The sequence below is a fragment of the Scyliorhinus torazame genome, chromosome 5 (assembly GCF_047496885.1).
Source record: "Scyliorhinus torazame isolate Kashiwa2021f chromosome 5, sScyTor2.1, whole genome shotgun sequence".
NCBI classification, from domain to species: Eukaryota; Metazoa; Chordata; class Chondrichthyes; order Carcharhiniformes; family Scyliorhinidae; genus Scyliorhinus; species Scyliorhinus torazame.
This window is the reverse complement of record NC_092711.1, coordinates 123,619,488-123,634,917: the sequence shown is the minus strand read 5'-3', so window position 1 is coordinate 123,634,917 and position 15,430 is coordinate 123,619,488. Positions and strand designations below refer to the sequence as shown.

The 15,430-nt window shown below is 45.4% G+C and overlaps 3 non-coding genes across 3 annotated transcripts; all 3 read right to left on the bottom strand.

The window, feature by feature from the left end:
* Window positions 1-5,484: 5,484 nt before the first annotated feature.
* On the bottom strand, window positions 5,485-5,557 carry trnav-cac (transfer RNA valine (anticodon CAC)). The gene has a single exon. It is a non-coding gene; the product is annotated as a tRNA-Val (tRNA).
* A 3,807-nt stretch (window positions 5,558-9,364) lies between these two features.
* Window positions 9,365-9,437, bottom strand: trnav-cac (transfer RNA valine (anticodon CAC)). The gene has a single exon. It is a non-coding gene; the product is annotated as a tRNA-Val (tRNA).
* Window positions 9,438-13,567: 4,130 nt separating this feature from the next.
* Window positions 13,568-13,640, bottom strand: trnav-cac (transfer RNA valine (anticodon CAC)). The gene has a single exon. It is a non-coding gene; the product is annotated as a tRNA-Val (tRNA).
* Between the last annotated feature and the right edge of the window lie 1,790 nt (window positions 13,641-15,430).

Below are 15,430 nucleotides of genomic sequence, written 5' to 3'. Positions count from 1 at the left end.
GTATGTTTCATTTTATTCAGTTCAACAACATCAGACTGTGTAATCTCTCTTCTCCCTCCACCATCTGTTTATTTCCATCAAGTTATTTTCATTCCTTCCATTGGTATGTTTTACCCTCAGCATTGCCCCCCTCCCCCCAGCCCATACCATCCTACTTGAGCAATCTGATCCCTGTGGCCAATTGTTCGCTGACACACTGCTTACTTTGTTCTGCTATTAACACATTTTGATCTCTTGAGGCGCCACTATCAGCACCTTTGTTAGCCTTGATTAGCCTCATTTACATTCCCTTTTTCTTTCTGTCCGAGACATTTTCGTCATTTTCCACCTATTGCTGACCACTCTATCGAGGCCCAATCGGGCACGCCAACCCCGCCCCATCCACATTAGTCTGAATCTGACCCCATTTCCAGTTCTCCAGCTTTGACAAAGAGTCACCCAGGCCCGGAACGACCGCTGCCATCTCGCTCCACAGAGGCTGTCAGTCCTGCTGAGATTGTCCAGTATGTTCTGTTTTTGTTTCAGAATGAAGCATCCGCAGTAAGTTGCATTTGTCGTTCATTTAGACATGTTTGAGATGGTGAATAAGTATGTTTATCTGCATTTGTAAATGCATGAAATTCTGTTGTGGATGAACTAGCTCCGAATATCCAAAATAAGAAGGTCTTTTTCTTCTCATTGCCTGTCGAAAATTCAGTGCTTGTGACTTAATGTGGAATTTATTTTAGTGGCTCATGAGAGACTAAACCTCATAATCCTCGAACATACGAGATGGGGGAACAAAAGTACTTTGTGCAAACATTCCTCACACAACATGAGAAGCACTTGATGTTTCTACCCGGTATGGCCTCGGGGACCTTTCGCATGTTAGGGGAATGTGCTAACCACTACACTACAGAAACCGCTGGCGGTGCAGTAATCAATGGACTTGTGCAGTGTTCAACCTCACTGTGTTGCTGCAGATTCTCATGGTTCGTCTGAGAGGCCATGTCACTTATTACAAGAAGACAGCCGTTTCTTTAAAACCGATGTCTCAACTTATAAAACAATCAGGAATCGAACTTTACAGACCTGAAGATAAGTTATGCTTGAAGTGGAAGTTAAATTGAGAAGGCAGGGCTTTCGAAAATAACCACAACCATACGGGTGCATGCATTTTGCTATTCCTCGTTGATGAAGACCAGTTACGAGATTGCGGCAATAGTCAGCAACAGACTAAACTGGAAGTACGAGAAGTTTCTGCTCGGTTTCGAACTTTTCGCGTATTAGGCGAAAAGTTCACTACACTACACTACAGAAACAGCTGGCAATCAACGGACGTGTACAATGTGCAACCTCTCTGTGTTGCTGCAGATTCGCATGGTGAGGCTGAGAGGCCAGGCCACTTATTACAAGACGACTGCTGTTTCTTTCAAAAACAGATGTTTCAACATATAAAACCACAAGATATAGAAATTAGATCGAACTTAACATGATCTGCGTTAACTTCACAGGGACGTGACCCATCTAATCCACAGAGCCAAAGTGGAGAATTGAACTGACTGGAGAGCTGCATCTTAACGCTGACCTCCCGGACATCGGCCTCCTGAAATGTTCCAAAGAAGCTCAACAAACACTCGAGGAACAGCAGCGCATCTTTCCACTGGGCTCAATACAGCTTGCACACTCATAGTGTGTGCAACAGTCTCACACTGCAAATGCTGCTCCCATTCTGTGTGTACTTCCATCGCAGATTTGGGTTTGAATCTTGTTTCCACTTCTTCTTTGTATCCGGGCGGTAGTTGTTGAGAGCTGGCACAGACACAGCGGCTAGAATGGCCTCATACTGTGGTGTAATTATCCTCTCATTCGATGCTCACCTCACTCTGTGGCCAGGGAACCCTAGGCCTTTTCTCATTTAATCTCTCCTGACTTGCACCCTGTCAGACCGCTTTCCTGTTGTTCTGTTTGCTCCCACCAGGATTTGACTTGGTTAAAACGTCCGACATTTCTAACCCGCCCCGGTTTAAATGAAAGGTGATGGTGAAAGACGAGCTTTGTTGTCCTGTCGACAAATTCCGCCTGACTCGCTGAGTTGTTCCAGTATTTTCCGCAGATGTTAGATCGACTTTCGATGGCAATAACAGCGTGCTTCTGTTACGTTCCCGGGGCTCGTTAGTCTAGGGGTATGACATTCACTTACCTCTATTGACTAATTCCAGTTGATTCAGGCAGCTCTCTGTATGTTTCATTTTATTCAGTTCAACAACATCAGACTGTGTAATCTCTCTTCTACCTCCACCATCTGTTTATTTCCATCAAGTTATTTTCATTCCTTTCATTGGTATGTTTTACCCTCAGCATTGCCCCCCTCCCCCCAGCCCATACCATCCTACTTGAGCAACCCTGTCGCCAATTGTTCGCTGACACACTGCTTACTTTGTTCTGCTATTAACACATTCTGATCTCTTGAGGCGCCACTATCAGCACCTTTGTTAGCCTTGATTAGCCTCATTTACATTCCCTTTTTCTTTCTGTCCGAGACATTTTCGTCATTTTCCACCTATTGCTGACCACTCTATCGAGGCCCAATCGGGCACGCCAACCCCGCCCCATCCACATTAGTCTGAATCTGACCCCATTTCCAGTTCTCCAGCTTTGACAAAGAGTCACCCAGGCCCGGAACGACCGCTGCCATCTCGCTCCACAGAGGCTGTCAGTCCTGCTGAGATTGTCCAGTATGTTCTGTTTTTGTTTCAGAATGAAGCATCCGCATAAGTTGCATTTGTCGTTCATTTAGACATGTTTGAGATGGTGAATAAGTATGTTTATCTGCATTTGTAAATGCATGAAATTCTGTTGTGGATGAACTAGCTCCGAATGTCCAAAATAAGAAGGTCCTTTTCTTCTCATTGCCTGTCGAAAATTCAGTGCTTGTGACTTAATGTGGAATTTATTTTAGTGGCTCATGAGAGACTAAAGCTCATAATCCTCGAACATACGAGATGGGGGAACAAAAGTACTTTGTGCAAACATTCCTCACACAACATGAGAAGCACTTGATGTTTCTACCCGGTATGGCCTCGGGGACCTTTCCCATGTTAGGGGAATGTGCTAACCACTACACTACAGAAACCGCTGGCGGTGCAGTAATCAATGGACTTGTGCAATGTTCAACCTCACTGTGTTGCTGCAGATTCTCATGGTTCGTCTGAGAGGCCATGTCACTTATTACAAGAAGACAGCCGTTTCTTTAAAACCGATGTCTCAACTTATAAAACAATCAGGAATCGAACTTTACAGACCTGAAGATAAGTTATGCTTGAAGTGGAAGTTAAATTGAGAAGGCAGGGCTTTCGAAAATAACCACAACCATACGGGTGCATGCATTTTGCTATTCCTCGTTGATGAAGACCAGTTACGAGATTGCGGCAATAGTCAGCAACAGACTAAACTGGAAGTACGAGAAGTTTCTGCTCGGTTTCGAACTTTTCGCGTGTTAGGCGAATGTGATAACCATTACACTATAGACACAGCTGGAAATCAACGGACGTGTACAATGTGCAACCTCACTGTGTTGCTGCAGATTCGCATGGTGAGGCTGAGAGGCCAGGCCACTTATTACAAGACGACTGCTGTTTCTTTCAAAAGCAGATGTTTCAACATATAAAACCACAAGATGTAGAAATTAGATCGAATTTAACATGATCTGCGTTAACTTCACAGAGACGTGACCCATCTAATCCACAGAGCCAAAGTGGAGAATTGAACTGACTGGAGAGCTGCATCTTAACGCTGACCTCCCGGACCTCGGTCTCCTGAAATGTTCCAAAGAAGCTCAACAAACACTCGAGGAACAGCAGCGCATCTTTCCACTGGGCTCAATACAGCTTGCACACACATAGTGTGTGCAACAGTCTCACACTGTAAATGCTGCCCCCATTCTGTGTGTACTTCCATCGCAGATTTGGGTTTGAATCTTGTTTCCACTTCTTCTTTGTATCCGGGCGGTAGTTGTTGAGAGCTGGCACAGACACAGCGGCTGGAATGGCCTCATACTGTGGTGTAATTATTCTCTCATTCGATGCTCACCTCACTCTGTGGCCAGGGAACCCTAGGCCTTTTCTCATTTAATCTCTCCTGACTTGCACCCTGTCAGACCGCTTTCCTGTTGTTCTGTTTGCTCCCACCAGGATTTGGCTTGGTTAAAACGTCCGACATTTCTAACCTTCCCCGGTTTTAATGAAAGGTGATGGTGAAAGACGAGCTTTGTTGTCCTGTCGACAAATCCCGCCTGACTCGCTGAGTTGTTCCAGTATTTTCCGCAGATGTTAGATCGACTTTCGATGGCAATAACAGCGTGCTTCTGTTACGTTCCCGGGGCTCGTTGGTCTAGGGGTATGACATTCACTTACCTCTATTGACTAATTCCAGTTGATTCAGGCAGCTCTCTGTATGTTTCATTTTATTCAGTTCAACAACATCAGACTGTGTAATCTCTCTTCTACCTCCACCATCTGTTTATTTCCATCAAGTTATTTTCATTCCTTCCATTGGTATGTTTTACCCTCAGCATTGCCCCCCTCCCCCCAGCCCATACCATCCTACTTGAGCAACCCTGTCGCCAATTGTTCGCTGACACACTGCTTACTTTGTTCTGCTATTAACACATTCTGATCTCTTGAGGCGCCACTATCAGCACCTTTGTTAGCCTTGATTAGCCTCATTTACATTCCCTTTTTCTTTCTGTCCGAGACATTTTCGTCATTTTCCACCTATTGCTGACCACTCTATCGAGGTCCAATAGGGCACGCCAACCCCGCCCCATCCACATTAGTCTGAATCTGACCCCATTTCCAGTTCTCCAGCTTTGACAAAGAGTCACCCAGGCCCGGAACGACCGCTGCCATCTCGCTCCACAGAGGCTGTCAGTCCTGCTGAGATTGTCCAGTATGTTCTGTTTTTGTTTCAGAATGAAGCATCCGCAGTAAGTTGCATTTGTCGTTTATTTAGACATGTTTGAGATGGTGAATAAGTATGTTGATCTGCATTTGTAAATGCATGAAATTCTGTTGTGGATGAACTAGCTCCGTGATGTTTCTACCCGGTATGGCCCCGGGGACCTTTCGCATGTTAGGGGAATGTGCTAACCACTACACTACAGAAACCGCTGGCGGTGCAGTAATCAATGGACTTATGCAATGTTCAACCTCACTGTGTTGCTGCAGCGTCTCATGGTTCGTCTGAGAGGCCATGTCACTTATGACAAGAAGACAGCCGTTTCTTTAAAACCGATGTCTCAACTTAGAAAACAATCAGGAATCGAAATTTACAGACCTGAAGATAAGTTATGTTTTGCTTGAAGTGGAAGTTAAATTGAGAAGGCAGGGCTTTCGAAAATAACCACAACCATACGGGTGCATGCAGTTTGCTATTTTTCGGTGATGAAGACCAGTTATGAGATTGCGGCAAAAGTCAGCAACCGAACAACCTGGTAGCCCGAGATGTTTCTGCCCGGTTTCGAACCGGGGACTTTTCGCGTGTGAGGCGAATGTGATAACCACTACACTACAGAAACAGCTGGCAACCACAGACGTGTACAATGTGCAACATAACTGTGCTGCTGCAGATTCGCATGGTGAGGCTGAGAGGCTAGGCCACTTATTACAAGACGACTGCCTTTTCTCATTTAATCTCTCCTGACTTGCACCCTGTCAGAGCGCTTTCCTGTTGTTCTGTTTGCTCCCACCGGGATTTGACTTGGTTAAAACGTCCGACATTTCTAACCCGTCCCGGTTTTAATGAAAGGTGATGGTGAAAGACGAGCTTTGTTGTCCTGTCGACAAATCCCGCCTGACTCGCTGAGTTGTTCCAGTATCTTCCGCAGATGTTGGATCAACTTTCGATGGCTATAACAGCGTGCTTCTGTGCCAGTTCCGCGGCTCGTTGGTCTAGGAGTATGATTCTCGCTTTGGGTGTCTCGATTGCGAAACTCGGAGGTCCCGGGTTCAAATCCCGGACGAGCCCTTTGATAACGTTTTCTGTTGGTCAGGCGATATGTTTTCTTCATTTCTCTGCGGCTCATTCGGCGGGATTTATTCACATTGGGTTTGCTTTGAGAAGCTGAGCTCACACAGCAGGGAACCAATAGGTTCGCGAGACAATCGCGACATTGTCTAAAAGCTTGTCTATGTGTGGACATTCACTTACCTCTATTGACTAATTCCAGTAGATTCAGGCAGCTCTCTGTATGTTTCATTTTATTCAGTTCAACAACATCAGACTATGTAATCTCTCTTCTCCCTCCACCATCTGTTTATTTCCATCAAGTTATTTTCATTCCTTGCATTGGTATGTTTTACCCTCAGCATTGCCCCCCTCCCCCCAGCCCATACCATCCTACTTGAGCAATCTGATCCCTGTGGCCAATTGTTCGCTGACACACTGCTTACTTTGTTCTGCTATTAACACATTCTGATCTCTTGAGGCGCCACTATCAGCACCTTTGTTAGCCTTGATTAGCCTCATTTACATTCCCTTTTTCTTTCTGTCCGAGACATTTTCGTCATTTTCCACCTATTGCTGACCACTCTATCGAGGCCCAATAGGGCACGCCAACCCCGCCCCATCCACATTAGTCTGAATCTGACCCCATTTCCAGTTCTCCAGCTTTGACAAAGAGTCACCCAGGCCCGGAACGACCGCTGCCATCTCGCTCCACAGAGGCTGTCAGTCCTGCTGAGATTGTCCAGTATGTTCTGTTTTTGTTTCAGAATGAAGCATCCGCAGTAAGTTGCATTTGTCGTTTATTTAGACATGTTTGAGATGTTGAATAAGTATGTTAATCTGCATTTGTAAATGCATGAAATTCTGTTGTGGATGAACTAGCTCCGAATGTCCAAAATAAGAAGGTCCTTTTCTTCTCATTGCCTGTCGATAATTCAGTGCTTGTGACTTAATGTGGAATTTATTTTAGTGGCTCATGAGAGACTAAACCTCATAATCCTCGAACATACGAGATGGGGGAACAAAAGTACTTTGTGCAAACATTCCTCACACAACATGAGAAGCACTTGATGTTTCTACCCGGTATGGCCTCGGGGACCTTTCCCATGTTAGGGGAATGTGCTAACCACTACACTACAGAAACCGCTGGCGGTGCAGTAATCAATGGACTTGTGCAATGTTCAACCTCACTGTGTTGCTGCAGATTCTCATGGTTCGTCTGAGAGGCCATGTCACTTATGACAAGAAGACAGCCGTTTCTTTAAAACCGATGTCTCAACTTATAAAACAATCAGGAATCGAACTTTACAGACCTGAAGATAAGTTATGCTTGAAGTGGAAGTTAAATTGAGAAGGCAGGGCTTTCGAAAATAACCACAACCATACGGGTGCATGCATTTTCCTATTCCTCGTTGATGAAGACCAGTTACGAGATTGCGGCAATAGTCAGCAACAGACTAAACTGGAAGTACGAGAAGTTTCTGCTCGGTTTCGAACTTTTCGCGTGTTAGGCGAATGTGATAACCACTACACTATAGAAACAGCTGGAAATCAACGGACGTGTACAATGTGCAACCTCACTGTGTTGCTGCAGATTCGCATGGTGAGGCTGAGAGGCCAGGCCACTTATTACAAGACGACTGCTGTTTCTTTCAAAGCAGATGTTTCAACATATAAAACCACAAGATGTAGAAATTAGATCGAACTTAACATGATCTGCGTTAACTTCACAGGGACGTGACCCATCTAATCCACAGAGCCAAAGTGGAGAATTGAACTGACTGGAGAGCTGCATCTTAACGCTGACCTCCCGGACCTCGGCCTCCTGAAATGTTCCAAAGAAGCTCAACAAACACTCGAGGAACAGCAGCGCATCTTTCCACTGGGCTCAATACAGCTTTCACACTCATAGTGTGTGCAACAGTCTCACACTGTAAATGCTGCCCCCATTCTGTGTGTACTTCCATCGCAGATTTGGGTTTGAATCTTGTTTCCACTTCTTCTTTGTATCCGGGCGGTAGTTGTTGAGAGCTGGCACAGACACAGCGGCTAGAATGGCCTCATACTGTGGTGTAATTATTCTCTCATTCGATGCTCACCTCACTCTGTGGCCAGGGAACCCTAGGCCTTTTCTCATTTAATCTCTCCTGACTTGCACCCTGTCAGAGCGCTTTCCTGTTGTTCTGTTTGCTCCCACCAGGATTTGGCTTGGTTAAAACGTCCGACATTTCTAACCTTCCCCGGTTTTAATGAAAGGTGATGGTGAAAGACGAGCTTTGTTGTCCTGTCGACAAATCCCGCCTGACTCGCTGAGTTGTTCCAGTATTTTCCGCAGATGTTAGATCGACTTTCGATGGCAATAACAGCGTGCTTCTGTTACGTTCCCGGGGCTCGTTGGTCTAGGGGTATGACATTCACTTACCTCTATTGACTAATTCCAGTTGATTCAGGCAGCTCTCTGTATGTTTCATTTTATTCAGTTCAACAACATCAGACTGTGTAATCTCTCTTCTACCTCCACCATCTGTTTATTTCCATCAAGTTATTTTCATTCCTTCCATTGGTATGTTTTACCCTCAGCTTTGCCCCCCTCCCCCCAGCCCATACCATCCTACTTGAGCAACCCTGTCGCCAATTGTTCGCTGACACACTGCTTACTTTGTTCTGCTATTAACACATTCTGATCTCTTGAGGCGCCACTATCAGCACCTTTGTTAGCCTTGATTAGCCTCATTTACATTCCCTTTTTCTTTCTGTCCGAGACATTTTCGTCATTTTCCACCTATTGCTGACCACTCTATCGAGGCCCAATCGGGCACGCCAACCCCGCCCCATCCACATTAGTCTGAATCTGACCCCATTTCCAGTTCTCCAGCTTTGACAAAGAGTCACCCAGGCCCGGAACGACCGCTGCCATCTCGCTCCACAGAGGCTGTCAGTCCTGCTGAGATTGTCCAGTATGTTCTGTTTTTGTTTCAGAATGAAGCATCCGCAGTAAGTTGCATTTGTCGTTTATTTAGACATGTTTGAGATGGTGAATAAGTATGTTTATCTGCATTTGTAAATGCATGAAATTCTGTTGTGGATGAACTAGCTCCGAATATCCAAAATAGGAAGGTCCTTTTCTTCTCATTGCCTGTCGAAAATTCAGTGCTTGTGACTTAATGTGGAATTTATTTTAGTGGCTCATGAGAGACTAAACCTCATAATCCTCGAACATACGAGATGGGGGAACAAAAGTACTTCGCGCAAACATTCCTCACACAACATGAGAAGCACTTGATGTTTCTGCCCGGTATGGCCCCGGGGACCTTTCGCATAAAGACCAGTTATGAGATTGCGGCAATAGTCAGCAACAGACTAACCTGGTAGTACGAGATGTTTCTGCCCGGTTTCGAACCGGGGACCTTTCGCGTGTGAGGCGAATGTGATAACCACTACACTACAGAAACAGCTGACAATCCACAGACGTGTACAATGTGCAACCTCACTGTGCTGCTGCAGATTCGCATGGTGAGGCTGAGAGGCTAGGCCACTTATTACAAGACGACTGCCTTTTCTCATTTAATCTCTCCTGACTTGCACCCTGTCAGAGCGCTTTCCTGTTGTTCTGTTTGCTCCCACCGGGATTTGACTTGGTTAAAACGTCCGACATTTCTAACCCGTCCCGGTTTTAATGAAAGGTGATGGTGAAAGACGAGCTTTGTTGTCCTGTCGACAAATCCCGCCTGACTCGCTGAGTTGTTCCAGTATCTTCCGCAGATGTTGGATCAACTTTCGATGGCTATAACAGCGTGCTTCTGTGCCAGTTCCGCGGCTCGTTGGTCTAGGAGTATGATTCTCGCTTTGGGTGTCTCGATTGCGAAACTTGCGGGAGGTCCCGGGTTCAAATCCCGGACGAGCCCTTTGATAACGTTTTCTGTTGGTCAGGCGATATGTTTTCTTCATTTCTATGCGGCTCATTCGGCGGGATTCATTCACATTGAGTTTGCTTTGAGAAGCTGAGCTCACACAGCAGGGAACCAATAGGTTCGCGAGACAATCGCGACATTGTCTAAAAGCTTGTCTATGTGTGGACATTCACTTACCTCTATTGACTTATTCCAGTAGATTCAGGCAGCTCTCTGTATGTTTCATTTTATTCAGTTCAACAACATCAGACTGTGTAATCTCTCTTCTCCATCCACCATCTGTTTATTTCCATCAAGTTATTTTCATTCCTTCCATTGGTATGTTTTACCCTCAGCATTGCCCCCCTCCCCCCAGCCCATACCATCCTACTTGAGCAATCTGATCCCTGTGGCCAATTGTTCGCTGACACACTGCTTACTTTGTTCTGCTATTAACACATTCTGATCTCTTGAGGCGCCACTATCAGCACCTTTGTTAGCCTTGATTAGCCTCATTTACATTCCCTTTTTCTTTCTGTCCGAGACATTTTCGTCATTTTCCACCTATTGCTGACCACTCTATCGAGGCCCAATCGGGCACGCCAACCCCGCCCCATCCACATTAGTCTGAATCTGACCCCATTTCCAGTTCTCCAGCTTTGACAAAGAGTCACCCAGGCCCGGAACAACCGCTGCCATCTCGCTCCACAGAGGCTGTCAGTCCTGCTGAGATTGTCCAGTATGTTCTGTTTTTGTTTCAGAATGAAGCATCCGCAGTAAGTTGCATTTGTCGTTCATTTAGACATGTTTGAGATGGTGAATAAGTATGTTTATCTGCATTTGTAAATGCATGAAATTCTGTTGTGGATGAACTAGCTCCGAATATCCAAAATAAGAAGGTCCTTTTCTTCTCATTGCCTGTCGAAAATTCAGTGCTTGTGACTTAATGTGGAATTTATTTTAGTGGCTCATGAGAGACTAAACCTCATAATCCTCGAACATACGAGATGGGGGAACAAAAGTACTTTGTGCAAACATTCCTCACACAACATGAGAAGCACTTGATGTTTCTACCCGGTATGGCCTCGGGGACCTTTCCCATGTTAGGGGAATGTGCTAACCACTACACTACAGAAACCGCTGGCGTTGCAGTAATCAATGGACTTGTGCAATGTTCAACCTCACTGTGTTGCTGCAGATTCTCATGGTTCGTCTGAGAGGCCATGTCACTTATTACAAGAAGACAGCCGTTTCTTTAAAACAGATGTCTCAACTTAGAAAACAATCAGGAATCGAAATTTACAGACCTGAAGATAAGTTATGTTTTGCTTGAAGTGGAAGTTAAACTGAGAAGGCAGGGCTTTCGAAAATAACCACAACCATACGGGTGCATGCATTTTGCTATTCCTCGTTGATGAAGACCAGTTACGAGATTGCGGCAATAGTCAGCAACAGACTAAACTGGAAGTACGAGAACTTTCTGCTCGGTTTCGAACTTTTCGCGTGTTAGGCGAATGTGATAACCACTACACTATAGAAACAGATGGAAATCAACGGACGTGTACAATGTGCAACCTCACTGTGTTGCTGCAGATTCGCATGGTGAGGCTGAGAGGCCAGGCCACTTATTACAAGACGACTGCTGTTTCTTTCAAAGCAGATGTTTCAACATATAAAACCACAAGATGTAGAAATTAGATCGAACTTAACATGATCTGCGTTAACTTCACAGGGACGTGACCCATCTAATCCACAGAGCCAAAGTGGAGAATTGAACTGACTGGAGAGCTGCATCTTAACGCTGACCTCCCGGACCTCGGCCTCCTGAAATGTTCCAAAGAAGCTCAACAAACACTCGAGGAACAGCAGCGCATCTTTCCACTGGGCTCAATACAGCTTGCACACTCATAGTGTGTGCAACAGTCTCACACTGTAAATGCTGCCCCCATTCTGTGTGTACTTCCATCGCAGATTTGGGTTTGAATCTTGTTTCCACTTCTTCTTTGTATCCGGGCGGTAGTTGTTGAGAGCTGGCACAGACACAGCGGCTAGAATGGCCTCATACTGTGGTGTAATTATTCTCTCATTCGATGCTCACCTCACTCTGTGGCCAGGGAACCCTAGGCCTTTTCTCATTTAATCTCTCCTGACTTGCACCCTGTCAGACCGCTTTCCTGTTGTTCTGTTTGCTCCCACCAGGATTTGGCTTGGTTAAAACGTCCGACATTTCTAACCTTCCCCGGTTTTAATGAAAGGTGATGGTGAAAGACGAGCTTTGTTGTCCTGTCGACAAATCCCGCCTGACTCGCTGAGTTGTTCCAGTATTTTCCGCAGATGTTAGATCGACTTTCGATGGCAATAACAGCGTGCTTCTGTTACGTTCCCGGGGCTCGTTGGTCTAGGGGTATGACATTCACTTACCTCTATTGACTAATTCCAGTTGATTCAGGCAGCTCTCTGTATGTTTCATTTTATTCAGTTCAACAACATCAGACTGTGTAATCTCTCTTCTACCTCCACCATCTGTTTATTTCCATCAAGTTATTTTAATTCCTTCCATTGGTATGTTTTACCCTCAGCATTGCCCCCCTCCCCCCAGCCCATACCATCCTACTTGAGCAACCCTGTCGCCAATTGTTCGCTGACACACTGCTTACTTTGTTCTGCTATTAACACATTCTGATCTCTTGAGGCGCCACTATCAGCACCTTTGTTAGCCTTGATTAGCCTCATTTACATTCCCTTTTTCTTTCTGTCCGAGACATTTTCGTCATTTTCCACCTATTGCTGACCACTCTATCGAGGCCCAATAGGGCACGCCAACCCCGCCCCATCCACATTAGTCTGAATCTGACCCCATTTCCAGTTCTCCAGCTTTGACAAAGAGTCACCCAGGCCCGGAACGACCGCTGCCATCTCGCTCCACAGAGGCTGTCAGTCCTGCTGAGATTGTCCTGTATGTTCTGTTTTTGTTTCAGAATGAAGCATCCGCAGTAAGTTGCATTTGTCGTTTATTTAGACATGTTTGAGATGGTGAATAAGTATGTTTATCTGCATTTGTAAATGCATGAAATTCTGTTGTGGATGAACTAGCTCCGAATATCCAAAATAGGAAGGTCCTTTTCTTCTCATTGCCTGTCGAAAATTCAGTGCTTGTGACTTAATGTGGAATTTATTTTAGTGGCTCATGAGAGACTAAACCTCATAATCCTCGAACATACGAGATGGGGGAACAAAAGTACTTTGTGCAAACATTCCTCACACAACATGAGAAGCACTTGATGTTTCTACCCGGTATGGCCCCGGGGACCTTTCGCATGTTAGGGGAATGTGCTAACCACTACACTACAGAAACCGCTGGCGGTGCAGTAATCAATGGACTTATGCAATGTTCAACCTCACTGTGTTGCTGCAGCTTCTCAAGGTTCGTCTGAGAGGCCATGTCACTTATGACAAGAAGACAGCCGTTTCTTTAAAACCGATGTCTCAACTTAGAAAACAATCAGGAATCGAAATTTACAGACCTGAAGATAAGTTATGTTTTGCTTGAAGTGGAAGTTAAATTGAGAAGGCAGGGCTTTCGAAAATAACCACAACCATACGGGTGCATGCATTTTGCTATTCCTCGGTGATGAAGACCAGTTATGAGATTGCGGCTGTAGTCAGCAACAGACTAACCTGGTAGTACGAGATGTTTCTGCCCGGTTTCGAACCGGGGACCTTTCGCGTGTGAGGCGAATGTGATAACCACTACACTACAGAAACAGCTGGCAATCCACGGACGTGTACAATGTGCAACCTCACTGTGCTGCTGCAGATTCGCATGGTGAGGCTGAGAGGCTAGGCCACTTATTACAAGACGACTGCCTTTTCTCATTTAATCTCTCCTGACTTGCACCCTGTCAGAGCGCTTTCCTGTTGTTCTGTTTGCTCCCACCGGGATTTGACTTGGTTAAAACGTCCGACATTTCTAACCCGTCCCGGTTTTAATGAAAGGTGATGGTGAAAGACGAGCTTTGTTGTCCTGTCGACAAATCCCGCCTGACTCGCTGAGTTGTTCCAGTATCTTCCGCAGATGTTGGATCAACTTTCGATGGCTATAACAGCGTGCTTCTGTGCCAGTTCCGCGGCTCGTTGGTCTATGGGTATGATTCTCGCTTTGGGTGTCTCGATTGCGAAACTTGCGGGAGGTCCCGGGTTCAAATCCCGGACGAGCCCTTTGATAACGTTTTCTGTTGGTCAGGCGATATGTTTTCTTCATTTCTATGCGGCTCATTCGGCGGGATTCATTCACATTGGGTTTGCTTTGAGAAGCTGAGCTCACACAGCAGGGAACCAATAGGTTCGCGAGACAATCGCGACATTGTCTAAAAGCTTGTCTATGTGTGGACATTCACTTACCTCTATTGACTTATTCCAGTAGATTCAGGCAGCTCTCTGTATGTTTCATTTTATTCAGTTCAACAACAACAGACTGTGTAATCTCTCTTCTCCCTCCACCATCTGTTTATTTCCATCAAGTTATTTGCATTCCTTCCATTGGTATGTTTTACCCTCAGCATTGCCCCCCTCCCCCCAGCCCATACCATCCTACTTGAGCAATCTGATCCCTGTGGCCAATTGTTCGCTGACACACTGCTTACTTTGTTCTGCTATTAACACATTCTGATCTCTTGAGGCGCCACTATCAGCACCTTTGTTAGCCTTGATTAGCCTCATTTACATTCCCTTTTTCTTTCTGTCCGAGACATTTTCGTCATTTTCCACCTATTGCTGACCACTCTATCGAGGCCCAATCGGGCACGCCAACCCCGCCCCATCCACATTAGTCTGAATCTGACCCCATTTCCAGTTCTCCAGCTTTGACAAAGAGTCACCCAGGCCCGGAACGACCGCTGCCATCTCGCTCCACAGAGGCTGTCAGTCCTGCTGAGATTGTCCAGTATGTTCTGTTTTTGTTTCAGAATGAAGCATTCGCAGTAAGTTGCATTTGTCGTTCATTTAGACATGTTTGAGATGGTGAATAAGTATGTTTATCTGCATTTGTAAATGCATGAAATTCTGTTGTGGATGAACTAGCTCCGAATATCCAAAATAAGAAGGTCCTTTTCTTCTCATTGCCTGTCGAAAATTCAGTGCTTGTGACTTAATGTGGAATTTATTTTAGTGGCTCATGAGAGACTAAACCTCATAATCCTCGAACATACGAGATGGGGGAACAAAAGTACTTTGTGCAAACATTCCTCACACAACATGAGAAGCACTTGATGTTTCTACCCGGTATGGCCTCGGGGACCTTTCGCATGTTAGGGGAATGTGCTAACCACTACACTACAGAAACCGCTGGCGGTGCAGTAATCAATGGACTTGTGCAGTGTTCAACCTCACTGTGTTGCTGCAGATTCTCATGGTTCGTCTGAGAGGCCATGTCACTTATTACAAGAAGACAGCCGTTTCTTTAAAACCGATGTCTCAACTTATAAAACAATCAGGAATCGAACTTTACAGACCTGAAGATAGGTTATGCTTGAAGTGGAAGTTAAATTGAGAAGGCA